We start from the raw sequence: 26,584 nt of genomic DNA, 5'->3' as shown, positions 1-26,584 counted from the left end.
GATGCCCTGCATAACTACTGGCATGGAGACATCAGTGTGTAGCTGTGTGCAGTGGGATATGACTGTGACATATGTAGTTCAGCATTAAATGTCAAACATCTGATCCATGTTATCTGTGTTCTGTACAGTAGTGTGTACAATGTCTATTTGTTGGAGTAGCGCATACAGTTATATAAACATGGATGTGACAGAGTAACAAATGCATGATAGTCATATTAATGTGTAGCTTAGCATTGGCAACAGCTGTACCAGGCTAGTATGTTAATCTAGCATTCGCAGCTATATATACATCCTCTAATATTACTGTGTGCTCACATGTGACACCTGTTCATGTTGCCACAAGGCCCAACAGGTCAGCCGTGAGGTGCACGAACTTACAACAGTGTGGACCTTGTGTGTGTATGGCACACAGATACGGAGAGATCTGTCTGTGTCAGATATATTAGCATCTGTACATGTGCATAGAGCAAGGGACATACTGCAACTGTTTGTGAAGGGTGGACATATATATGTTGTTGAAGGTTGTTATGTGCATATGTCTATGTAGGTTGTAGTGTGTGGCAAACAAGACAGCATACAGTGCTGTTATATGACATGTGATTGTTAAACACTGTGGGTATGATTCGTCAGGTTTGTAGTGTTGCAGCCAGTGAGGCCTGCTAAAGCTACATGGGCTAAGAACACCTTCAATGCATTCTGCACAACACTGTGCAATATTATGACATAACGGTATACCTCACAATCTTTGCATAATTGATATCCCCACCATGAAAGGTGGACTGTATATGTGCCTATATGTATATCTACATGTACACCAATGGATGTTTATATGTGTGTGTGTGTGTGTGTGTGTGTGTGTGTGTGTGTGTGTGTGTGTGTGTGTGTGTGTGTGTATATATATATATATATGTATATATATGTATGTATATATATATATTTTTATATATATATATATATATATATATATATATCCAAACACGAAAGACCCAAAGCAGATGAATTCAATAACACAGTCCCAGTCTGGAAGGCAAGGCAGATAACAGTCAACTTCAGTAGCAATGATGAGGCTTCAGATAAACAAAAATAGATTTATTCACAGAATAAAAAGTAGAAGTTAGCGCTTTCACGGAGCTCACCCCCGCTTCATCAGACAATCTACTTGTGAAACAAAAAACACATATATACTAGCTAGTCATCCAGATAACCAATAAAACTCATCATTCAATTAACATTCATTAATAAAAGAACCTCCCTTCATTCATCATAACAACGACAAACAAAGAATGAGAGAACTGAACATCATATTAAAATAATACTATTATATAACATACAATATCATAAAATTATACTTTAACTATGTATGATATCTAACAAATAATACATACTGAAATATTGAAACCATCGTCAATCTACCCTACAATATCAAAAATATGATACAAAGAACAGAGGGAAGGGAACATCCCATAGCATCGTCAACTGCCCTTAACTATGGGCTTAATGCTAATATATTAATTATGACAATATCATAAAACTATCCATTAACAATATGTGATATCTAATATATAATGTTTAATACATACTAAGATATAAAAAACATAGTCAATCCACCCTGCAATATCAAAAATAAGGTGATACAATATTTAATATAGAAAAAGGGGGAGAAAAAATTTACTTAACGTAACCTCCTGCCTTTAAGTATGGGCTTAATACTAGCGTGTTCATTGAGACCGTACCCCCAATGGGCCCCCAGTCTCAGAATCCATTTAATCTCGGATTGTTCTGTTAAGTTAACTATATCCCCCAACCTAGGACTGCTTCTTTGTACATGTAGCAAATCCCAAATCAACAGGTTTATTGGTAGTTGGTCGCTTCTCCACGGCAGCCACATTATCAGTCGGCGTTGTATATACGGAAGAGGACCCCTCAGGAGACTGAAATGAGGTGGCGGGTATTTGAACAATATCCGATCCAAATTCCCTGTTCTCTAACTGTTTAATGCCATCTCCTCTCAATTCTGTTGGTACTCGTTCATTTTGTATTACACGCTCACCCTCCTCTCTCGTAGCAGACCTCTTTTGCCAACGTTTCGTTGTCACTACGTCACTTGGAATGACATCTCGCGTGTGTTCCCGTCTCTGTATAGGATTCTTCGGCCAAACAAATACGTTGTTTTTTTCAAAATCCTGCAAGTCTCGAACAAGTTTATGTTTCTTAATCCCAATCAGGTTTAACTCATATTTTTGTACTCTGTCTATCACATCATGTAGAAACAATTCAGTTTGTTCATACCCATATATATTATTCAACTCACTCTGTTGCTCAGTGATCAAATCACGAAGTGAAAATTCTTCCGGTTGGAAAAAATCAAGTAGCAGCCGCATATAAGCTTGACTGGCTCCAATATTAATCTGTTGCCATTTAGTCAAAAGTTCAGGGTACAGATTACCATAAGTCGGCATATTGAGGATCCGAAGACCTCTAGGTATCACCTTGTGTTGTAAACTTGCTTCAAGGTGATACCTTTGACAAGCCAATCGTTTATATTTATATATATTATTCTCAATGTCTTTCTTGAGATTTCTAACCAGCCTTTCATTGTTATCCTCAAGCACAGGTACATACGTTGGGTCATTAGCCGTCACTTGCAACAAAGGATTAATGTCGGACATTAAAAAATTCCTCATTCTGTTGAATGGTTCACCATTCGGTGCTCCATTGGAATCCTGCCTTGCTGTTTCCATATCGAACATCACTCACAGTGTTTTTTGAACGAATGAATAATAGCAGTTCGTTTTTAAAGTTCTCCACAGTGCAATCTAAAGATAGGATACATTTTTTGGACGCAGTAATTATGAGATTAGATGGACAATACCAGACTACTGTCAATAGGAAAGACTGTTATAGAGCATCTTTTTTGCATGCAAGTAGTATGCATAAGCCATCCACTTTTGGAAATATAGTCAGAGGTCAGGCCTTTAGAATCAGCAGGCTTTGTAGTAATGATTCCCTGTTAGAGGGAGAGCTAGCCAACCTCAAACGATATTTTTTGAAAAGAGGTTATGACGAATATCTAATAGATTTCGAGATCTCACAAGTTTTGATGGAGCGTAATGGTAGGGCTAAGCCCTACTTTTCAGAGAATTATGTCTACTATGAATCCACCATAGTTGATAAACGTGTGAACAATATTGGCATCGTCATCCCTTATGGATCTAATATTGCTACTTATAAGAAAGTGATTACAGATAATTGGAATATTTTAACGGTAGATAGTAATACTAGGCTACTAGTGGGTGACAAACCGAGCTTTACGTTTAGTAACATGAGAAACTTGAAGCAACGGTTATGTTATCAGAATATTGGAGAGAATCTTTTGGGAACCGCCCCTTTATTGGGAGGTACTAGGAAATGTGGTTCTTGTCCACAATGTGTTTATGTTGATGAATCTCGTTTTTTTAGGAACCCCAACACGGGACGCTTATGGGAACTAAGAAATGATAGCACTTGTCGTACTCGTAACATCGTATATGTTGGCCACTGTAAGAAATGTTTCAAATTTTATGTAGGAAAAAGTAATAGATCCCTGAGAGAACGTATACGGGACCACTTCTATTGCATTAGTAGAAGACAGGACTACAGTGCAATTGCCAAACATGTTCTGAATGAGGGTAGTGATCATGAATTTTGTTTCCAAGTGCTACATGTACAAAGAAGCAGTCCTAGGTTGGGGGATATAGTTAACTTAACAGAACAATCTGAGATTAAATGGATTCTGAGACTGGGGGCCCATTGGGGGTACGGTCTCAATGAACAAGCTAGTATTAAGCCCATACTTAAAGGCAGGAGGTTACGCTAAGTGAATATTTTCTCGCCCTTTTTCTATAGTAAATATTACATCAGCTTATTTTTGATATTGCAGGTTGGATAGACTATGTCTTTATATCTTAGCATGTATTAAATATTATACATTAGATATCACATATTGTTAATGAATAATTTTATGATTTTGTCATAATTAATATATTAGCATTAAGCACATAGTTAAGGGTAGGTGATGATGCTATGGGATGTTTTCTTTCCCCCTGTTCTTTTGTATTATTTTATTTTCTAGGGTAGATTGATGATGGTTTTAATATTTTAGTATGTATTACTTGTTAGATATCATACATAGTTGAAGTATAATTTTATGATATTGTATGCTATATAATAGTATTATTTTAATATGATGTTCAGTTCTCTCATTCTTTGTTTGTCGTTGCCATGATGAATGAAGGGAGGTTCTTTTATTAATGAATGTTAATTGAATGATGAGTTTTATTGGTTTTCTGGATGACTAGCTAGTATATATGTGTTCTTTGTTTCACAAGTAGATTGTCTGATGAAGCGGGGGTGAGCTCCGTGAAAGCGCTAACTTCTACTTTTTATTTCTTGTGAATAAATCTATTTTTGTTTATCTGAAGCCTCATCATTGCTACTGAAGTTGACTGTTATCTGCCTTGCCTTCCAGACTGGGACTGTGTTATTGAATATATATATATATATATATATATATATATATATATATATAGAGAGAGAGAGAGAGAGAGAGACAGGGTCATATTTACTGCAACAGATGCCTGGTGACAAAGCCATGGACCCAAGCTTACTGTTGACGCTGCATTGGCATACCTTCTTGCAAAGACTCTGTACCCATGAACTACCACATAGGTGGTAGTCTACTTAACACCGACGGTGTGATGAGACCATGGGACACAGGTGGACAGTAGTCACCCTTTTGATAATCACAGTGCCACACTAGTCATGTCAACTGTCTACGTGGCACACATCATCACAAAAGGTGTGTCATCCAGGGAAATATAGGTCAGTGTTCCCCTCTACTCATCACGCATAAAGCCCATTATCGAGTACAATGTCCCATGCGGTATATACCTCCCAAGACATCTACAGCAACTGGCAATGACACAGACATACCTCACAAAGAGTAATACCGGCCTCAAACAGATGCCCTATGTAGACCATTTCACAAACCCACAGCTAGATTGTGTTGCAGGGACCTAAACCTTGTAACCTCAATAGACAGCACAACCTGGAGGGATAGATTCCTATCTCAGAGACATCCCATATTCTGGAAAAAAACACCTATCAATAGCAAACAAAGCCCCTAATTAGCTGTTGTCAGAAATAATCCTGATGAAAGTATAGTATGGGAGTTAGGAAATACATCCCAGGAATCACCTCTATGGCTCTGCTTGACAGGGCCACGTGAAACATACTTACCTGTGTGTCAAAGGCCAGGGTAGAGTATGGCTAGATTTCTATAGGCTCTAGGGTCAATAGCCTATTACCTACCTATGAAGCGATACACACCCACATGTACTTGTTGCAATAATTGCTATGTGAGGTTGACTGAGTGTGATGGTGAATGTGTTGGTGAATGTGTCAAAGTTCTGTATACGTGTGATAGCTTAGTGGGAAACTGTTTCAGTCATGGTATTATGTGTCCTAATTGTGATCCCAGCAAAAGATGTGTATGCAATCACTAGGCAGAAAAAGCAGTATGCCATATGGTCTGACGTAGTCCCTTGGTGTTGACTGGGGTGTCCCATTGTAGGTTAAAGCAGTACATGTATGCTTATTGAGTGTTACTGCTGGTGAATCCAACTTATGTATGAACTGTGGTACTACCTGAAGCTGTATGCCTACACAGCACAGTATGGTGTATGTCCACATTTCTTGGAACCACTGTTTTGTGTGTTCCCTGTAGTCCTGACAGATTACAAACCTCAGGCATAAGGCTTTGTAACTACTGACACACAGTACTGTATGTTACACAGGTAAAGGTCATCTGGGTTGCCATACCTTTGTGTCTGGTATGTATATCTGATGTGTGTGTGGGTATGCCTGTACCACTGCCTCGGTCATATGTGTGTTACAGGATATAAGTGTGTATCTAGCAACATGTATAGTCTAGTACAGCAGTATGCCACCTATATTAACGAATGTGCACATATGTTAGGCAGGGGTTTGCCATCAACGACTAGTGTGGTATACTGGTAATACTGTACCTGGACTTTACTATCATTGCAATGGAATACATATTTCCTGATGCATTAGCTTGCTATATACCTCCTGTGGCTAGGTGGTGCATTATGTCGCATACAGTGTGCCATGTACTGTTGTATAGTCTTACATACTGGTTTATCTTTGTTGCAGTGCAAAACATGGTTTGATATATGGAGTGTGCCAGGCACTGTCAGGCAGTTGTGGGCTGAGCACTGATATGTGGTATTGAAAGTGTGTATCCTCTGACAGCCAATAGGTTGATGTATATGGCAGATAACTGATATCTGTACTTTAGAATGTTAAGTGTGCCACATTACATGCTCACACATATTGTTTCATTGTCTTCCAGGGTAATGGCTCACTGTCATAACCCCACCTACAGCACAGCAGAGGAGGAACTGATAACAGCAAGCCTGGTGCAGCAGTATGCCCTGCTGTTCTCCAGAACCAGCCAGGACCAGCATGAGCGGACTGCACTGTGGCAAGATCTTGTCCATAGGGTAAATGACATAGGCATGCATAACTGGATATATGAGCAGGTACGCCATCACTGCAGTGATTTAATTAGACATGTCTGGCAGCATGTGTCAGATATCCATAGACAACAGCTTGCCACAGGTGGTGGGGTACCCATCCATCCCCCCCTCACCAGAGTGGAGGAGCTGCTCCTGAGCCAGGTGGCTCCTGGCCAACAGCAACAACATCAAGCAACATGTATGGAGCCACCTAGCAAGTTGACACAGAGCATGCAGGTAACATGGCATAGCTGTACACTACTGTTGCCTCTATTGGTAGAGCATGCTCATGTGAGATGTGTACTGTGTAGTTAGAGGATGTGGTGCCTAGTGTTGTGCAATACTAATAATTAGGAATGTAATCTGTAGGCCTGTGACTGTCAACCATTGTACTACTGTAAGATTGCAGACACACAGTAGCAATGTCACAGTTGTTGCCACTGAAACTGTCTCATATCCTTGTAGGTCCCTCTGGTGTGACAGCAAGGCAGCAGACCCATGCTGGTGAGTGTGTTCTACATTTAATATTACTAATTAAATGTGCATGTCATAGGTGAGCTGTAGGCCATGTACACGTAACACACCTATGCATAATGCATGCTGTGCATGTTTGCTGTGAGACTATGCACATCCCAGTAATGTGGGTAGCTGCCTAAAACACATAACAATACACAGAGCATCCCACACAATTGTGGCAACACTGTAGTGGACATTGGATAGGCAGAGGCAATACACATGCACACAACATACACAACTTTGTCATACGCGGTACACGTTCACATGCTACACATAGCGTATTCAGACACCTGCTGTAAGGTCACACTCCAGTATCCCAAATGTCATCCGCACAGCACACATAATATACCTGAGGGGCTGATGCCTCTCATGTGGCTGTGCGACACTATTCAACACATAACACATTCATGTTAGGCAATGCCCCCTATTGGGCACCATACAAACCCATGTAACAACTGGCTGTGAAATGGTGAATGTAGCCATGGTACGCAGTTCTGGTACAGCATGGTATGTTCCGGTCTGGCACACATTAGTAGCCTTGAGTGACCACATGATGCTGCACGATGATGGCTCATGGTACTACACCCCATACAGTTACAGTGACCACAGTACTACACATAGCATTAACTGCTGTGCACCTCAATGTTGTGTGTGTGCACACATATGGACCGATACATAATATCCATAGCAATCAACTTTTGTACAAAGTGACACATATATGTCTTGTAATGCTATTGAGTGTATAGGTCACATGACATACACTGTGTATGTGTGATGTTTAATATTGCAGTTGTGTTGTAGCATGCCATGTCATGGCTGGCACTGGCATGGCCACAATATGTCCTACACTCAACATAACCACTGTACAATGGCTATGTTGAGCAATGGTATTCCATCAGGTTTGCATGCACCACTCACCCTGTGTGCATACATAGCATGCATGTGCTAAACCTGTGTCCACATTAATCTGCTAAAGACACAGATGCTCTAATGAGAAATGGATATCTATGTGACACACAGATACACATCCATCCATGGTATGTATACCTGTGAGTGATGGTGCACAGGACATTGCAGAGCTTTTAATACTTACACAGCAATGTTGTGTCCATGTACACATTGCATTCCAGGATGAGGCCAATCACTGAACAACAACACATATGCATCAAAGCCATGTATATTGTTATTAGCAAGTGCTGTCTACACCCGCACTGCATGCTGTTGAGCAACACACGTCCTGCATGCTGACATGTGTGATATCACTTTTTGCCTTGTGATACTGTACCCCACCATCACCCGCTATTGAGTACGTTCTGGATTGCTGGTCGTGTGTGTGTGTGTGTGTGTGTGTGTGTGTGTGTGTGTGTGTGTGTCTGTCTGTTTTAGTGAGGAGTGCATTTGTGTGCATGTGTGCATGTGTTCATGTCTGCATGTGTTCGTGTTCATGTGTGCATGTGTTCATGTCTGCATGTGTTCATGTGTGCATGTGTGCCGACATCATGTACAGGTTGTAAAGTGTGTTTCCTGTCTTCCTCTCACAGGTGCTGACTTTGGGCTGGTTCACTGCAGCAGGGAAACTGATGTCACTGAGAAAAATAGTGATAATGATGATAGGTGTGTTGAGGCACAGGCATGTTTGCCAGGGTCTGTCGTTGGGCCACCAATTGACAGTACACAAGTGTCCACCCCATCCATGCACACAGTCATACTGCCAATACATCCATCCCCAATGCCCTTAGCTGAGGGACAGCATGCAGTCGGTATTGGCCAGGACAGTGTGGTATCCATAGCACATGCATCTCGACACAGCAGCCATATCCAGATGTCTGGAAGGGTACCACATAGGCAGATGTCCAGGGGTTCTCGTCGGAGCACTGCTGCTCATCATGCCACTGGCAGACGTGCCACAGGTCTTACAACCACACATGTTCCAGGCTGTCATGGAGGCACAGGCACGTATGGAACGGTACACCAGACAGGGACTAAGGGCACAGAGGGCACATACCACCGTAATTGACAGTATCCATGACCTAGCTGGTGCCATCCGTAATTACACTGAGGTCACTGATAGACATTGGGGAGAGACATTAGATGTCCTCTGCAATGTCATTTCCATGTGTCAGGACAGTGCGGGATGGTTGAGTCATCGACGTGGACATATGCCAGCAACATCAGCAGCTGGCAGTCGCCACGGACATCCCTCAAACCACAGCCGTTCCCGTAGTGCCAGTACCAGCCCCAGCAATGTTGGGGGTGGGCTGTCCATAGAACATCCTAGAAGAGCATGTGCACATGGCTCTGGATAGTCCCAGCAGGGACCTGGTTCCAGTGTACATCCATCTACCTCTGGGGATAGTACCCAGTCTGGCTTAGTACCTGATAGTGTCAGTAGCACCTTTGCCAGGCACAGGTACTGTATCCATGGCCAGAGATGGTGATCTGTAAAGCCGAGCAGGTACAGTCTGTGGCTGTCCCACAAATACCCGTATATGGCAGCCACATGGTGGAACTGTGTACATGCAGACACACACACACACATAATCCAGACACCTAGGGCTAACACATACCCACGCACATAACATCAACATTGGCCCATACCAGTATTCTTGCCCCTCACGCACACACACACACACACACACACACACACACACACACACACACACACACACACACACACACACACACACACACACACACACACACACACACACACACACATACATGTCGATTGGATGGCTCACTGTAAGCCTCTGGCAAACCAACAACACACCATGTGCATATGATGAAACCTGTGCCACCTCCTGTCATCTGTAACATTGATGCAGGAACAGGCTACCATGGTGCTGATGCACAGGGTGTCTTTATAGGAGTATAGCAATGTTAGCAAGTTGTCAGCAGTACAGTGTAATGATATGCTTGAAGGTGAAGCTGAGCAGGCATGATGCAGTAAAGCTATGATTGTCATTGTAGTGTTGTTTACACCAGTGTTAGTTCCAATTGTGCATTGTCTGCCCATATGCCACTTGGCTGATGTGTGCAGTATTGGCAGCATGTGTTAGAGAGTGGACAGTATGTGTGGGATGTGTGTAGCACAGATTTGCAGGTGTACAGTTGTGGACATGGTTGAGGTGCACTGTCTGCATGTACGTGCATAGTGGACACATGGGCAGGGAGACATGCTCTGTATTACACAGTAACACTCCATAGTTTCTATTGGTGGCCAGTATGCATTGTACTACACACATTTCGGAACCTGACTACACATGTGTGTATGACATGGTTTGACACTGTGCTGTGGGTGATACTGTTACTATCTGTCATTGTTTGGCATTGTGGTAGTATACATGACTTCAACAGCCTGACCATAACCAATCGTTAGATGATGTCTTGACAACTGACACACAGATGTAGGACACACAGCAACATTTGGATCCTTCAGGTACTATACTATGCCAGTAACCAGTGATATGCACCTGCACCCATTACTGAGACCACACCTGTTTGGCATATGGCTCTCTTAGGTACAAGCAATCACAGTAGGGATATGTCTGTCCACGTCTGGTAATGCATACTGTGGCCTATACTACATTCTCCAGGTGACACACACATCATCCACAAGGTTATCATACAGACAGATACCTGTTGTCAAACCCATGCTGTAAAGCTATAGGCCAAACTAAGCATAGTCATCCACCTTTACGGAACATAGTATCCCCACAGTACCACATAGGTAGTAGCCACCAACATGATGAACAGGTACCGATGTGTACATGCAACCTAGTGTTACGTCATCTCTCCTTTGATAATCACATTTCCTAAGGTATTTTGAAATCCCTCAGTGGATCACATAAGCAATAAGGGGTCTGCATGCATATCCACAAAGGTTGTTGTACACCTATCATGAATAGTTATCATTGACAGACTTTGCTGTGTTTGAACAGGTCTGACATATACCTTGGCCATAAACCCTCACTCACACAATTCAATAGGAACCGTAATGAGTGTGTGTGACATGGATGACCTAGGCCAGGCATCACTGCAGTGGCTGTCCTTGTCACAAGCATACAGATGTGACCTAAGATCTGGGAAGCAGCACAGTTTGGCAAAGACGACAGCTGTGTTCTTGGATAAAGCAGGGTTCCCACACATGCAATAATTGAGGTAACATGTACGTATATGTATTTGCCTCACAGCTACCTCACATGTGCAATGCCTACTGATATGTCATACGGTAGTAAAAGCAAAGCCTACAACACATTGACCAACAGTTTGACAGACACAGAGCACACACACACTCACCAAGTGCAGGACTCAAACCCCGATTTACCTACTTCATGATACTAGAGGAGTATGCATTAATATGACACACTATACACATTACTGTGTGATCTTATTTTCACAGGCATATTTGTCGGATGGTGACATCATCAGACTTGACAAAGATAAGTGTACCACTTGTATGGTGTACTACTACTCTACAAAAAGGTTGCTCATCTCCAAGGTAATAATACACACACAGTTGTTAAGTGCAGGATTCATACCCCTACCTAACTACTTCATGATACTAGAGGAGTACGCATTAACATGTCATGCTATACACAGTACTGGGAAGTGTCTTTTCCACAGGTATATTTGTAGGATGGTGACATCATCAGACTTGACAATGATTAGTATACCACTTTTAAGGTGTTTTACTACTCTCCAAAAAGGTTGCTCCTTCCCAAGGAGACCACACACAAACACACACTTGTCAACTGCAGGATTCAAACCCCTACCTAACTACCTCATTACATTAGAGGAGTATGCATTAACACGTCGTGCTATACACACTTCTAGAAAGTCTTTTTTCCACAGGTATATTTGTAGGATGTTGACATGATCAGACAACAATGATTACTATACCACTTTTAAGGTGTTTTACTACTCTCCAAAAAGGCTGCTCCTTCCCAAGGAGACCACACACACACACACACACACATACACTTGTTGAGTACAGGATTCAAATCCCTACCTGACTACTCTACGATACTACAGGAGTACGCATTTACACAACGCGCTATGCACATAGCTGTGAGTTCTCCTTTCCACAGGTATATTTGTAGAGTGGTGACACCATCAGACTATACAATGTGGGTTACATTAGGTGACATTAGGTGGGCTACCTAGAAGGAATGTCTGAACACTTTGTCCATGTGACCATCAAAGGGGAGTTTGCTATCTACCTGTGTTCCCAGAGCCATAATGACTTTCTCCGTACATACGGGATTTCCACCTATGTGGTAATTTGTGTGCACATTGTTTTACCCACAGGGGATGACTATGCATTCATTGGCATTCAGCTTGAGGGCATTGTTTTGACACCAGGTATCAGTCTCTGTAAGACACTTCTGGAGGATGTCTGTGTCAGCTGTAGAGTCGATTATGGACCACAGTTAGAAGTCATCTGCAAACCTGCTCAGCCATACAACTCCCATGCTTGCCTGTACCTCTGAGCAGTACCTACTGAGCAGGTGGGGTCCCAGGACCAACACCTGCAGGATGCCATTTGTGACTGGCTTAGAGTCGAACATAGCACCCGAAACTCTGAACATGTGTGTTTGATCTGTGAGCCACTTGGCCACCCATCCTGTGACATAGCTGTTAATGTTCAAGCTGGTACACTTGTCCATGATGACAGAGTGGGGAATGGTGTAGAAAGTCCTTAGTGAGGTCCAGGTGGGCTGTGTGGACTACTTTCACCTCCATCTATGTCCTTGGTAACTTTTTGACATGTCAACTAGGTGTAGGAGACAGGATCTGGCTTTAACAAGGCAGAGGTGTGTAGAGTCCAATGTCTGGAGGTCTCCAATGTCTCTGTTTATGGGTTCTATAACAATTTGCTCAATAGCTTTGTAGACCAGGCTGAGTATACATATAGGGCAATGGTTTCCAGGTTCTGTTGTGGCACCCCCTTTGTGGAGCTGGATGACCGTTAGTGTATGCCATTCTTTGGGTACATAGCCTGTGGTACGCTTGAGTCTGGACAGTGGATGTAGGTGAGGGTGTAGTTCCTTTTGAGCCTAGTGTGGGACACAGCCTGGGACACCATCCAGTCCCATTGATGCTATGTTCTTAGCTTTGGAGAGGGCTATCTTTACCTGCGTGTCCATGACATCTGGGGCTCAGCATCCTTCTGTGATGGACACAGGGACATTTGGGGGTGATGGGGAGGAGTTTACACTGAACTTATCCCCCTGGATGTGGGCAATGAAAGTTGGTTCAGTGTATTTCTTTCCCTTTTCAGTAGCTGACAGCATATTTGGAAGTTGACATCTACATGTCTGGTATAGCTACCGAAGGCTATGTGGTTATTCTTACATTCCTTGGCTATTTGTCTTTAGAAACAGTCCTTGGATAATTTTATGAGCGATCACTGTTTCTTCCTAATGATGATCAGTGATGCCTTTCCTTTAGTAAAGTTGGCTCTATCATGTGTTTGTTTCCTCCTTCTGTTGTCTAGCTTATTTATGGGCAACAACCACCTGATTGTTGTCTTATTTTTGGAGGAGTGCATCTTGGATTTCTTTGTGTTGTCTCGTTCCATGCATCTCTGTAGATGCTCATAGGATGCACTTGTAAATGATTCTGCAGATTGTATACCATTATCCTATAGCAAGAGGTCTTTGGAACGTTCCACTTTGGTCTTGGGAAGTGTGCAGTTTGCTTTGGAATATGTCTTCACAGTGGTTTCATTGACTGGGTGGGGGGGCGGGATGTGGATGTCAAGTATGACTACTTTATGATCTGATATTACCAACGAGGGGTTTATCTCTGTTGTGGAACACTGGTACCCCATGTTGGTGATGATCATGTCCAGTATGTTGTCACCTGTAGTGGGTGTGGTGACCACCTGTTCCAGGGTGTTAGAGTTTTTAAACTCTAGGAAACATTGGGCAAAGGATGTTGTACACAAGTAATTCTCCCACTCAATGTTTGGGTAGTTGTAATCTCATATAATGGTGTTTGACAGGACCCTTGTATTTTCCACTGTTCTCAGGAATACTGAGTGAAGTTCCTGAGACAAGATACATGATCTGTAGCAGGCTACAATCTGATGATTAGCTTTGCCCAATGTTAGTTGCACTTGCATGGTCTCCAAGGCCTCATGCAGTGCCACTAACCTGAAGGTGTGGATATCCATAAGGTAAATGGGTACACCCCTTCCTTTTGTATTTCACTCGTGGTTTTGGGTCCGATGGTCAGAGAGATTGTGAGTGTTTTACGTGGAGCATGTCCAACAGCTCTGTGCTTGACATAGCTTTGTATGTTAGGCAGTGAACACCTCTGAGTAGGCGATATGCAAGGGAGTACAGATGGAGCATTTTGAGATGGTCTGTGTATGGCATGTATTCCAGGCCACTAATGCTCTTTGTGAGGTATTGCTGCAGGCTTTCCGGTTGTTGTGGTTGTCTTGTGAGGTACATAGCAGAAGTAGTGTTGTACTCTATTATAGTTCTAGTGAGTGAGGAGTAGAGGGGGACAATGTCCTCTTCTATTCTGCATGAGACACATTTTGTGATTAGGTGTGCCACATAGGAAGGTTTCCTGACTACTGTGGGAATGTGGTTATCACAGTTGTGTCCACTGTCCACCTGTGACCCAAGGTCTCTTGTCACACTTTCAGTATGAAGTATACTACCACCTATGTTGTAGTTCTTGGCTACAGAGTTTTTAACAAAGGGGATGACAATGCACCTTTTGGCATTGAGCTAGAGCCCATGGCTTTGACAACAGCCATCTGTCTCAGTGAGGCCCTTTTGTAGGATGTCCACATCTTTAGTGTTTACATTTATGGCTCCTAGTTTGCAGTCCTCTGGAAACTTCAGTTGCCACAGATCTTCCATGTTAAATTTTACTTCAGGAAAGTAGATGCTACACAGCCTGGGATGTTATCTGGACCCATGGCTGCTGTGATACTGTCTTTGGAGAGTGTCTTTTACCTGTGCAGCCGTGATGACAGCAACTTTGCAGTCTTCCATTATAGAGATGTACTCTTTCATGGGTGAGGGGGGGTAAAGTTAACAATGATCCTATCTGCCAGGATGTTGGCAATATCAGTTGGGTCTGTATATTTAGTGCCATTGAGCTGTAACTCAGAACAGGTCTGAGTGTAGTCATGACATGGACCTGTCTGTTGGGCAGAGATATCCTGAGTTGACAGTATGCAACAGAGTACAGATTGGGTTGCATTCAGTCTTGTTGCATGGGGCAACTATTTGAGGCCAGTAATCCTCTTGTTAAGGTACTTCAGTGGTCTTTCTGGCTGCTGAACATGCCTAGTCAAGATTCATCGCAAGTGTGTTGTGGTACTCTCTGATGGGTCTGATGACCGCTGAGTAGTGGGAACCTCCTTTGACCTACATGCACAGACCTTGGCAGTTTGTGTGAACACATGGCATGATTTTCTGACCACTTTGTGAATGTGTTTCTGGAAGTAGAGATGACTATCCACATTTGTCCATAGATCCCTTATTATAACATCCATATTTAGCCTAAGTGTGTGAGCATGCCCAGTATGACCTTTCAGTGTGATGCTGAATGAAATCCACTACATTTGTTGGACTGTGTGAGCACGCCCAGTATAGGTATTTATACTATATGTGTATGGCAAATCAAGTTGTATTTTTACAGCAGGGCTCACCTTTTTGTCATAGATCAACAGGGATCATGCTGTGCCTGCAGGGCTTCCATGAGACACTTTGCATAGACTTATCAACATTTCTACATACAGGGGTACAGCTATTCTTTGTACATTTCTACCCAGGGGCACACCCAATTGTTACTGTGGGTGTCCATAGGATGAAGGTTTTACCTGTCACTTATACACATTTGCTATGCCTGCACTGCTATGTGTGGTACACCAGTTCAGTCTGTACTGTTGCCTATCGTACTAGCTTGAGGCATACTACTGTGCTACAAATCCTAGTGTCCAATGTCACGTATATTAGATTGAGACTTCATAGCCTACACAACCCACATCACACCGCCTATCCTGATGTTCTCTGTCTGCATAGGCTTGTGGGGGAGGTTACCCATATGCCTCTTTAGGGGCATGATACAGCATTTCTTTGTGTTTGCATTAGTGTACAATTGTCCTGCTGTGTCAGTGCCACTGAAATGCTATCATGGCTTAGTGGTTCAGTACTGTAACTATAGTGCACAGTATCCTAGGTTTGAGCCCTGTCACTGCTTTTCATTTTCATGCTGGGCAGACCAGACTGCTTAAGGAACAGTAAAGCAACTATGAGCATGTTTACCCGACTTTGCTCAACTTTGCATGACTTTGCCCAACCTTGCCCAACATTGCTCAACGTTGGCCAACATTGCACTAGTTAACACGGGCAATTTTGTTTACATATACTAAATATTAGTAAATGCTGCTTAGCACTGCTTTATATTGCTTAAAACATGGCAATCATGCCTCAGGTGGTGCTGCAGGGCTGCATATGTCGGATGCACATACTACACTCCCTATACATGTTTGGAAAAAGGTAGTGTCAAGTTAGGCATCCCTTTCATTTTATGTGCGAGTCAGAGAGAGGTATCATTTCCAGGGTTCCTACTGAGTCAGTGTATGTGCTATGCGTTGCCTCTTTGCCAAGGCCAAGGCATACTGGGCATGCCTCCTTCTGCCTACTGGGGCAGGCCCAGGTTGTTCCTCCTCCGAGTCATGCTGTGCCTGTGCAGGCCTTGGCAATGGTGGGGGGCTATGTGGCCCTGCCCCATGCTGTTCCTGCTGCAGCTGTTTTCGCAGGATCATATTATGTAGCATGGTACATACCATGACAATTTGGGTACATGTAGTTGGTGAGTACTGCAAGACTCCACCAGATGTGTCCAGGCACTGGAACTGTGACTTGAGCATCCCAAACACACGCTCAATTACATTTCGTGTTTGTGCGTGTGCCGCATTATGGAGTTCTTGTTCAGGTGTGTGCGCATTTCTGATGGGTATCATCAGCCACGGCTCCAGTGCGTATCCAGCATCCCCCACTAGGTGACCGTCAGGGATATCCCCATTGGCAAATGTTTGGTACAGCTGCGTCAGATGCCAGATATGGGAATCATGGTAGCTTCCAGGGCAGCCAGCACACACATTCAGCATTATGCTCTGGGCATCGCACACAACCTGGCAGTTGATGGAGTGGAAGCCCTTGCGGTTGATGTAGGCCCTACCCCGCTCACCAGCTGGTGCTTTGATGTGTATGTGCGTGCAGTCAATTGCACCCACTACCTCGGCGTATTCCACTATTTGCTGGAAGAGGCGCATATTGCTGGCCAATACCTCACAGGAATTGGGGAAATATACATGATCACTGACATGTGCTGACATGGCATTCAGGAACTGGTGCAGTACCCTGGATGCTGATGCCTGTGAAATCCCCATCATATTACCAGTTGGTCTCTGGAAGGTACCTGTTGCTAGTATTCTTAGGCCAACACATACCTTGGTTTCCACTGGGATGGGTTCCCCTCTGTTGGTTCTATGTGTGAGGTGTGGTCTGCACAGCTTAACAATTTGCTGTAGGAGGTCTCTGTCCACTCTATAGCACTCCACTATCTCCAGCTCATGTAGCCCCTGGTAGGTTACCTGGGTCTGTACACTCTTCTCCATCTCCTCACTGTGGGTTGCTCAGCAGCATTTGCAATGGCACCACCCTCAGCATCTTGCACATGTTGCCTTATAATAGCAATGGCAGCTCCTAACATTTTTTTTGTCTGAGTTAAGCTTTTTAAGTTTTCACTTCTCTTTGTAGACTGCAGTGTTGCAGTGTTTCTGAGAAAAACAAGGGGGAATATTGTTTGCAGAGTTTTAAGTGCTGGGCTGGGCTTGGCTAGTGTACTGCCTGTGTAATTGGCTGATTCTGATTGATTTCACCTGGCAGCTCTGCTGGTTCTCCTTGGTTAACTTCCTACTACTTCTTTTCCTTCCTTTTCCTTTTCTGTTTCCACAGGGGGCAGCGACGCACAAACAAGCGCAAACACACGCACACGCGTGCACACAGCCTTACACAGGCTTACACGGCCTTACACAGGCTTAGGCAGGTGCACATGCGCGCACACAGGCTTGCATGGGCACACACACGTGCACACAGTCTTAGACGGGTTTACAGGTGCGTACATGCGCACGCACACAGTGTAAGCATCTTTGCAAGAAACTTTAGTGATAGCCATGGCGTACACCTTCAGTTTCTGGGTTTCAGTTCAGCCAACTGTAGACACGCCTCTTCCAGTCCTGAGTAACTCACAGCAAACACATGCCACTCTGCCCCAATAAGCTTACAGTCTTTGTAACATACCCCCTCATGATGTCACCTATCTTCTACTCTGTTACTCCCCTAATCCTACTCTTACACTCTAGGGACATGGTTCACATGGCAGGGAAAATTGGGATTCACTATCCGTATACTCATTTGCATAGGACTGCCTACTAATGCTTGGTTACATCTCTCAGCCTGAGCTTCCCCCTTAGCAACCTCTACTCAGTAACCATGTTGTCTTCAGCCTGCCAGTCACCTGCATGGCAGATGAATATATTTAATAAAATGCCTATTTTTAGGCTTTTTTTTTTTCTGTTTTTTAGAGCACAGCACGTTTGCGCGGCGTTACACTACGCTTAAACATCGAAGATCAGGGGGAAAAAATAGTTTCTTATTATTTTGCAACACATAATAATGCCAATCGCCTTATATTTGGCCATTGGCATGCTTCCTCAACTGGATGCATCCTTTATTTGGAGATGTCATAGCTCCGTTTTGCTATTTGCAGAACGGTACTCAGTTACCAGCTGAGTACATTTCTGCAAATAACACTACTCTTACTCGGACAGGTTAGTTTTTCCTGGATCACAAATTTACCTCATTTGCATAGCTTTCAGCAGCAGATGAGGTAATTTGCATATCCTAACACTGTCCGTGCAAGAGTCGTTTTAAGAGCTCTCATGCACGCCCCTGCCGGCTGTTCCGGGATCGCTTGGCAGACATGTTGACTTTCTGGAGTCTTACTCTACTCTTAGACTCCGTGCAAGCCTTCGTGAATCTGGCCCTCAGTGTTATACTGTAACTGCACTTATTGTAAATTAATAATGTGATAATGACTTGTATTTCATTACTGCAAGGTTCTGAATGCTCAGACAAAGGTGATAATTGCTGCACATAACCTGTTGAGTAGACATTAATTATATTCTTGGTGCAGGTGTCATGTAAGACTGAGTCATTACCATCTGTTAGGAAAGACCAGAGTAATTCAGTAAAAGTAGTATAACACTTGTATATTACTGAGCCCTTCCTCTTACCTAAATTCTACACATGACTGACAAAGCCAGAAATATTGTCCAAAATATACTGGTGCTCCATGCTTGAATTAGTGTACAAGTAATAACATTTATCTCACTGAGCCAACTGCTGATTAGAATCAGACACACAAATAAAGTCAGAAATATCAAAAATATCTGGTTGATCCATTAAGAACTACTCCAAAAGTAATAATAACTGTTATCTCATTCAACCATCCCTCTGGTTAGAATAAGACACAGAAATGAACAAAGGCAGAAATATTGTCCAAAACATCTAGTTTTTCAATGCTGCAATTAGTGTAAAATCAGCAATAACATGTATCTCACTAAGCCTTTCCTCTCACCCAAACATGTTTTGTCATATCATGTTATTATGGTGTTTTTAGTATCAATTCTATTGGTGTAGGCAGCCTGACTATGACCCAGGGAGCCCAGGTTCCATGAGTAGCCTGGGCATCTCCTGGAGATGGCTTGCAGAAGATAAGTGTGCCTATTCTGGAGAGGAGGGCTTATCCATATAGCGTGGTGCCACAAACCCCCTCAGAGTAGAGAGTGTTATTACACATAATTTTGAATAAAGTGGAAAAAAGAACAAGAAAAAGAATGATGTGTAATAACAACACTAATTATACAATAATATTTTGTAGATAGTTTTTAGGGTTCTTGTACACAGACCTGAAGAAGTCTAGAAGGACAAAAGCGATCTTTGTTAACAATAGGGTATGAAAATAGAATATGATTTTTACACTGGATTTTATACATGCAAAGTGCATATGTATATATTTATATGTATTTTTTGATTGCCAAATGGTCTAAGGTTTATATATTTCCAGCCAAGTAATATATATTGTCTTGGATAAAATCACAGACTTAATAATCTGCTTAATAATCTGGTTAAATTAGAGGTACCACATCATTATTAATTTTATTCCAAATACATAAGGGTTATATTATTATGACAGCTACTAAGTAGGGCAGGACCAGCTCGAATGTCACAGTGATGGGTGAAGGGATGTGAATTTAACATATATACCAATAACACTTTTTCCAGGATTCACGAATCCTTTGTGTAAGACTAAATAAGTTTTACTCGGAAACTGCAGTTGAACGGTATGACGTCAGCGTGCCATGCATATTCATGAGGGCACGCTGACTCCACTCCAAGTCTAACATGGACCGTGCAGGAAGGCAGGGGGTGTGTCTGACTGCCGAGCAGTCCAAAGGTCCACGCCCCTGCAAGTGTCTGAACTGTGAAATGTCAACACACATGAGCGAGTCCGCTTAAATGTCTACATACCCAACACTACACTCCCTCACATTGTAAACCCCCAGTACAGTTATAAAATGTAAAACTTTTAATTTTTTTTTTCCAATTCCAGATATAGCTGCCCGTATTTGCACGTGTTTGCATGGGTGTGCCCATTGCTTAACTGCAGTTAGCAATTTCGACATTGAAGAGCATAATAAGGAATGTTTATGCAAATTAAGTCAAATAGCAATAGCGTAGTGGTAGAGCCTTCACACAAAGAGGAGGCATGCATGGATCGAGTCTCACCACTCCCCTTTCTATTTTATGTTTTAAATTAGTATATGAAATAATTCCTGACATATATGAATAACATTTTACTAAAAGGCATTGAAATGGCCTATGTATCAGTGAACAAAATGTATATATATAAATATAAGAAGGATCTTGACATATAATTGCCCATAGTTAAGCAGCGCTTTACCCAGCGCAGTATAGTTGCCCATAGTTAAGCAGCGCTTTACCCAGCGCAATATAGTTGCCCATAGTTAAGCAGCGCTTTACCCAGCGCAATATAGTTGCCCATAGTTAAGCAGCGCTTTACCCAGCACAATATAGTTGCCCGTAGTTAAGCAGCGCTTTACCCAGCGCAATATAGTTGCCCATAGCTAAGCAGCGCTTTACCCAGCGCAATATAGTTGCCCGTAGTTAAGCAGTGCTTTACCCAGCACAATATAGTTGCCCATAGCTAAGCAGTGCTTTAACCAGTGCAATAGGTTTGCGTGGAGGTGCACACTGCGCTAACCAGCGCACCATAGGGCAACGTGGAGAAACGTAGAGCAAAGTTACCTAAACACAGCTACACCCCCTAGCCTGTCTGGACAGTAGTAAAATAAAAAAGGTTCGAACCCAGGACACTGTGCACCATAACCAAAGTGCTGAACCACTAAGCCATGACAGCTTAGGATAAATAGCCACTGTTAACATGCATATACTTATAAATGGTAGATTAATCATTGCTAAGCAGGTCTGCAGTCAGCCGAGAATTTTCAAAAACGGCCAATCGCAAAAAAGTGCCGGAAATGTGGCATATTTAAGCCCCATAGGCGGGAATACTCACCATAACTGATTGTAGTTCCCATCTGCAGTTAGAATGGCTGGTGCTGGATAGGGTACTCGCTTTCGAGCGCAACGCTGGGGCATCGAGGAGTCAAAATACATGGTTTGGCTCCTTGTCCACCGTCATGAGTCAAGACTCCTACAGGGCCAGTTCCAAGGGATGGAGTACAAAGCAGAGGCTTGGAGCTGGTTAGCTCATGATCTCACCAGTGCCACAGGCGTCCCTCGGACTGGTGAGCAGGTCCGTCACCACCATGCAGACCTGAAGAGATGGAAGCAGGACCTGCTGAACCAATGGATACAGGAGGCTCGTGACATGCAAGATGCCCCACTACTGAGTAGGTAGCCATGGAATGCAGTATGTAAGACATGCTAATTTAGTCTATATAATGGATAGGTATGTCTCAATATCCCTTCATTTACTTCACAGCTGCAGGTGTCCGTGCTGCAAATCAGCAAGCCTATGCAGATAGGCTGTTAAGGCTGCACCACCAGGCAGGTTAGTAATTATTCTGCATGTATTGTTATATAAAATAGGTGAGAGAGCCCGGAAAAAAGTGTTGCAGCCCAATAATACAGCCATAAAATGCCCTGAATAATTCCTCTGCATGTACTGTTATATAAAATAAGTCAGAGAACCAGAAAAAGAGTGTAGTAACCCATTAATAAAGGTAAAATAAGTCTGGAATAATATCTCTGCATGTACTGTCATATAAAATAAGTGAGCGAGCCTGAAAAAGAGTGTTGCAACCTATTAATAAAGGTATAATATGCCTTGAATATGTCTTCCGTATGCACTGTAATATCAAATAAAGGAGAGAGCCTGTAGAAAAGTGTGTAATGTAATTAATAAAGTTATAATACTTGGAGTGTGTCTGTGTCACTTACTTTGAAATGTTGTTGTACCCTTGCATTATATAAATAGTACTGTTGTATTAAGTGCTGTCAACCCACAGTTGGGCAGTCCCATATAAAGTGGATGAAAGAAGTGTCAGTAGCTGTGAAGCATATATACAGTCCTCAACAGTCGGTTAATGGCTGGCATGCATAGGTAAATCTGGCACAAGAGTAGCTTGTTAATGTGTTCCCTAGAAATGTGAGTGTGCTACACGAAATGTAGGGTTCTGTAGAAATTTAACTGAAAATGTCACGTGAACACATCCAGATATGTAGATATATAAATATAAATAAAATAAATAACTATGTAGCAGTAACATCTGCATCTTGGACAGTTAGTATCTCAGATATAGGTCAGGTATATAATGAACTAGCCAAACCCATTACACAACCTAATGCATGTTGCCTAGTGTAATAATACATGTAGGGGATATACACCTGCAGTCAATAGGAATGTAGTGTAGACTAAAAGTACTTATAAGATGTTAATGGAGGTTTCTTTCTACACCCTACTGTATGTGCATAAACAATGCAATTCCACACCTCAATGGGTATGTCTAATCTCAAAACATTTGTTGGGACAAATGTCCTATTGTTCTATAAATATCTGCATTTACTTTGATGCATGTGCCCTGTTCAAACACCACAATCTTGGTAGCCTGTTGCCACCAATCATCCCTGCATGCTGTTGGAATGTCCACTGTTGTTCAATTCTTGGAACCCTGGTGTGTTGGGTTAATGGGAATATTACTGCATGCTGTTACAACTAATTTGGAAAATGTTGTTGTTTATGTTGTAATTAAACACACCTCATCACAGAACGTATAGGAAGGCTGGCCCCAGCGGACCCAACTGTCCCTCCTCAGCTGGCGATTGTACCTGGCACCAGCAGGTCAGGTGCCCAGCCCGAGCTCCTCTCCTCCATTGGTCCTGTGCCACCTTTGGGTGGAAGTGCTGCAGGGGATGGGGCTTGTCCCCCCGTGCAAGCGAGGGTGGAGAAGGGCCACCTGTCACCCTAAGAAGGGTCCGGGCTGTGGTGCGTAGGGAGATCCAGCGTTCAGTCGCTGATCCCCTATGCCAGCTGGAGGCGAGAGCGACATGACTCATGGGTGAGCCTGCCCCTCCTACTCAGCCCCCAGCACAGCCACCCTCGGGGCTGTGAAGGTGCAGTGGTGAATGCCCATGGGTGGGGATCTCAGTTCAACTGTTACCATCTTTGGGTCATGGGCTTGTGATTTCCAAACATCCGTCCCCGTCAATTGAGTTCACCCACCCCATGTGTCATACTCCACCCCGTATGCATCTTGTTTGTCTTGTCTGTTTACCTCCCCAACCTACCTCCCCAAATATACCTACTTCCTCTACCTCACGTTCCACTCTCACCTGAAAAAAAAAAAAAAAAAAGGGAAATCTGTTCCCACAGAAAAATTACGCCCCATACATAGCTTCCCATTTTGCTCACATGTCCGCTGGACATATAAATTGATAATTATAATTGGCAGTACAACATACTTTGTTGTCCTCAGCCTTCTCTCAGGGGTGGAAGGTTTCAAATTTCACTCCAAATTTATTGCATATGCACAGCTTTTGCTGGTAAAGAAATGGGCAGCTATGGACCTTCCCTACACCCGTCCTGCACATCCCGAGCTTGTTTCACTACTGTCTTTCCCTCTTTGTGCCCCCTTTTTCACCACTTTCCTATCTCCCCATTTTCTTTTCTTTCAAAGAAATTAGCACGGGGTTAGCGTGAGTAAGCACTTTTAAGCAGTAGTTAGTGGGTTTAAGCGAGTGTGCACATGTGTGCGCTTAGCTAAGTATTGCTAAGCGTCACGCAAACCCACACAAACCTGCTTACAACTACTTAAAAGTGCCTTAGTCACTCTGTATGTCAGGGCCCTTGTTCTGCTCAGCAGCAAAATAAAGCACCTCTGTCAGTCTCGAACCCCAGACCTTAGACACACTAGACTGCATGAAGTTCCACTAAGCCACAGCAGATATACAATAACTTGGTGCTGAAATAAATATATCATGCAATACAATGAGTGAATGTAAAGGAAAAATAGGAAGGCCATAACACAAAGCTTGTTCTGTGGGTCTTTACCAGCAATTGTTGTGGAATTGCATTACATGACTGTGATAAGAGAAGCAGTCATTCTAGCAGCAAATAATGTTATAGAGGCACTTTACAACCCCCACACAGTATCATAGCAGGACAAACACTGGCATATCTGATTAGGGCAGAGGCCATACTTCCTAACTGTGACTACTTTTCAGGGATGTCCCTGATTGTGAAACATATTTTAGCTGTGTCCCTCTGAATCCCTCTGATAAGTACTGACATTAGTCAGAAAGGTGGACAAAACACCTGCCTTGATAAACTAACAGGTACACACCAATCCTTTAAGTCCAGTAAGATAACATTCACACAATAATACATAATGCTCTCTGTATGTCTGCATCCCCCCCAAAACATTTTTAAATATACATTTGTGCTTAGGGTCTACCAAGGATGTAGGTAGGCATACTCAGTACTGGAATTGTCCAATTTTCCTGAGAATTCTGTGCTAATGTCAACAATAAAAAACACAAACCCTGCAGAAGTGAGTACATTAATATGCACAATATAACAGTTCACAAACAGTTCATGTGCCAAAAGAATACTTCTCAATAACTACTTTTGTATGGCAGTTAATTATATAAGTAGAAAAGAAACTACATACTCACATATATCTTGTGTAAGCATTTGTATGGGTGAGTTAAACTCTACATTGATAGCTCTGTATTGGAAGTGGCAACAGTCATGTCTGAGTACAACATGTACATCACAGTCTACACCTCTAGCTTCAGATATAAGAAGTATACCAACCTTCTGACTTACACAACAGTCTCCACAGCAAACAAGCATGGGCCCCACTCTGGAAATCTGAAAGGGCTACGCCTACATAACTTAGCATTTTATAGCATTGGGTTGCTATGACAGTGAGTACTGCAATTACCACACAGCAGGCTGTATGCATTTACCAAATGCTGGGCACCAATTGGTGCAGAGGGCATCACATGCACATGTGCAGATACCTATAAAAGCAGATTGTACTTGCTAGCCCCACATGCAATCATTACACTGCACGTGTTATAGCATCTGTAAACCTGGAGAGGAGTAAAAAAAATATTACTTAATAAAACAAAAATTTAATTAAGTAAAACAAATTTACTGAATTACTAACCAAATATATTAATTAAGTAAAAAAAACCTTAATTAATAACCAAAAACAATTAAGTAAAGGCAAACTTTACTTAATTAATACCAAAAAAAAAATTGTCAAAACATACACAGACGGACCTGAAAGTGACAAACAGGTATGTAACAGATATGTGGTTACCGGCAAGTAGTAGATGTTTATGAAGAGTACTGTATTTATTTTTTTTATTTATTATTTTTATTTTACATTTGTTGACTGGGCTGGTCTAGCTGGATATATGTCCATTTTCAGTAGAGGCCCAGGGAGAAAAGCTCCACAGCAGATAGATACAGCTTAATATACATGTGTAAATATAGACATAAAGGGATATTAAAAAAAATACATTTAGTTATACATGGTATGAAAAGTCATACGAGTCTAGCTTATTTACATTACATAACAAAAAAGAGAGCCATGAGAGAATGACTTACAAATTAGGCATATAGAATAGAAGGAAGCAGACAAAAGGACATTTTTGACACCGTGTTTAAATGTAGAAAAAAGGTTAGTTATGATATAAGTAGATTCAGCCAGCGTTAGTACATGGACACAGCCATTACAAGTTAAGGAAGATTTTTAGATGCTTTTTGAAAAGAGGGGTAGATGAAAGGGATGTGAGATTACTAGGAAGTTTATTCCAATGGATTCCAATAGT

This window comes from Protopterus annectens, chromosome 3.part1 (genome assembly GCF_019279795.1).
Source record: "Protopterus annectens isolate FY-2018-M chromosome 3.part1, PAN1.0, whole genome shotgun sequence".
NCBI classification, from domain to species: Eukaryota; Metazoa; Chordata; order Ceratodontiformes; family Protopteridae; genus Protopterus; species Protopterus annectens.
Note: the sequence above shows the minus strand (reverse complement) of the source record.